This window comes from Aphanomyces invadans (assembly GCF_000520115.1).
Source record: "Aphanomyces invadans strain NJM9701 unplaced genomic scaffold supercont1.119, whole genome shotgun sequence".
Classification (NCBI taxonomy): domain Eukaryota; phylum Oomycota; class Saprolegniomycetes; order Saprolegniales; family Verrucalvaceae; genus Aphanomyces; species Aphanomyces invadans.
Genome location: NW_008580264.1, coordinates 18,349 through 21,197, shown reverse-complemented (window position 1 = coordinate 21,197; position 2,849 = coordinate 18,349). Strand labels below are relative to the sequence as shown.

The following is a 2,849-nucleotide window of genomic DNA, read 5'->3' as shown; positions in this document are numbered from 1 at the left end:
CGACAGATAATTGCAGCCAGAATAAAAATTTGATGTTATCAGTGAAAATACACAGGCAATATGGCTGCTAATAGTTGCATTTGTTGCCCTTAGCAGCAACAACGGCAACGCATCGCTTTGGCATTGAATTGATCAACTCTTTGAGATACTCTTGAGGGATTTTCGCCCACTCTTCCTTGATGACCACAATTAGGTACTTGGTCATATTTTGTTTTCCGTTTGGGTAAACCTTGCGAACCAAATATCCCCACACATTCTCAATGGGATTGAGGTCTGGGGAGAGTGCCGGGTGATCGAACAACGCTACGCCTTCGTCTGAAAAGGCTTCATGGTAACCTTGGAGCGGTGGATCAACGCATTGTATTGCATAAGACAAAGTTTCGTCCATAATCTTCATGGCCAAATGAGAACAAGTGGTTGCTGACGGTGTCGATGTACTTTTCTCAGTTTTGTTTTCCATCCAAGATGGCCAAGTCGGCCAATCCAGCGCCGGAAAATGCACCCCACACCATTACGCCGCTCCCATTGTTAGCGCGAGTGAAGAACGAGACAGGTTCTTTGCGAAGATCCTCCCAGTAGTACTGAAAGCCATCCGGTCCATCAAGGTTGAATATCTTCTCGTCGGACCAGATGAGTTCAGTCCAACTTGGAGGATTTTCCAAGTGACCTTTCGCGTACTTCAACCGCGCTTCCTTGTGGGCGAGCTTGAGGCGAGGGGTGTTCTTCCGCTTCTTGAACTTGAGAATTCCACATATCTTCAAGCGCCGTTAACAAGTCCTAATTCCCCATTGGCGGGTATTTTGGTGTGTTGGACGCTTCACGAGCAATTTTGGTTGCATCGCTTTGGCGGGAAACCGCATTCGTGAGTGCGACAGATAATTGTAAGTCACTTGATAATTTGTGCCTTTGTTCGCAACTCGGCTCTCAACTGTCCACGCAAAGGTATCAACAACTATGCCTGCATCTTCGCCTCAATTAAATCTTCCAGTTGCAATGATGCATGGAAGCTTCTGGTGGATGCACCACATGCCTCTGCAGCACGAAAAAGTCTGCGGCACTCCTTCCATGTCAATATAGGATGGAAAGTGCGCCACAATTAACAATTCAAGAGAAAGGGGCAGCGCGATTTTTTCGCAGCCACAATCTGTCCTATCGAGCAATTGCAAGCCACTTGGGTCGCTCCAAGGACACTATATGGGCCTACCTGAAGGTCCCTGACACCTACGGCAAAAAATACAAGGGACGTAAAGCCGAGCTGATTTTCGTCGTATTGTGCTGAATTAAGCAACTTGATTGGCGGGATTTTCTACTGAAAATGTGGGGTGTCTGCAATCAAGTGGCACGCACTGTATGGAGCGACACAACTTGTCAAACCTATCGAAAAACCTCCGACACAAAACCTGATTGAAAGGTAGGAACACAAGATAGACCGAAAAATTATATGCGCCGTCGGGGAATTGAACCCCGACCTTCTCCTTGGAAGGGAGAAATCCTAACCATTAGACTAACGGCGCCTTCCAGTTCTCTATCCGACGGATTCAACCAAATCACACGCACCTGGAAAGAAGGACGCTCCGGATGAGGGGACTTGCGTTCCGGTTAAAAACTGTTCGCGACATTTCAGATAAATCAAATACCACCCCCCTGAGTGAGCCCTATCAGCCGGAAAAAGCGAGAGGGCAATATAAGTTAGTACACCATTGCCCGTTCAATGTGGCCAAACAGCAATCAATGTGGTTCCGAGTTTTAATATCTTCGAACGTCGAAGTACATCTGGAATCTTTTTCATTCAAAGTGGTTTAATCTGCATTCAATGTGGCCAACCTATAAATTCGAAAACGATCGAACATGTATTGACGAAGGTTTGCTTTTGTGGACTAGCCAAACTCACGCGACACGCCTGTGCCACGCCGACACGGGCATCGTCGGGCTGGTCTACATTCGACATGAGATCCAGCACCCGTAGAATGGGCTCGTCATGCAGCCCTAGTGATCTCGTTGTCAGCCGTTCGAATCCACATAATGTGTGGTAGTACACACACATTATGTGCACCGCCCATGTCCGTGGACCTGTCGTCCCCGTTGCAACACGAACTCGTACCTGAACGTCTTGGGATGCCAAGACACGAGTTTTCTCGGCTTCTGTTGACGTATTTTCATTGTGTGTGGGTAATTGTGTCGCGTGAGTTTGGCGAGCCCACCAAAAGCAAACCTTTGTCAATACATGTTCGATCGTATTATAATCTATAGGTTGGCCACATTAGAACTTAAAACCAGAAATGCTCCATGCACGCAATGTGAATGCAAAATCGAAATACACCATGGCTCATTGCTGTATTGTGTGCCATGAGGATTACAAATAGCATTATTGGAGAGGACATCATCCATTCAGGATGCAACAGAGACAATTCCGAAACAACAGAGTAAATTCCAAATTCATTCGCGTTATCCAAATCAAGTAAAGATTCCTGAATCGTGCTCGTCATCGCTGAAGTCTCCATGATGGTAGGCTTGGTCAAGTGGCGGCATCATGGCGTCCAAGCGTTGCCGACGTTTACGCATATACTTCTCGTTCGAATGGCGTCGTTTTTCTCTTTGCTTGTTCCTGATTGCATGAAGACGGTTCATATACTGGTTGTAGTCACCAGAGTCCAGTGAACGTAGAGGATTGAATCTAGCATGCACATTGGTCAGCGCCGCACAGGTTTGAATGAACACATCGTAATTTTCACGCTTCCACGTAAAAATGTCGGCGGCAATGGCCCACAACACTTTCATCCGACCAAAAAAGTTCTCGACAATAATTCGATCGCTGGCAACTCGATCGTTGTGCTCCTCATCACTCGCGC

At 46.9% G+C, this 2,849-nt stretch overlaps 1 non-coding gene across 1 annotated transcript; it reads right to left on the bottom strand.

Annotated features, from left to right (window-relative positions):
- Nucleotides 1-1,442: 1,442 nt before the first annotated feature.
- H310_14988 lies at nucleotides 1,443-1,514 on the bottom strand. Its single transcript has one exon. It is a non-coding gene; the product is annotated as a tRNA-Gly (tRNA).
- Nucleotides 1,515-2,849: the final 1,335 nt, after the last annotated feature.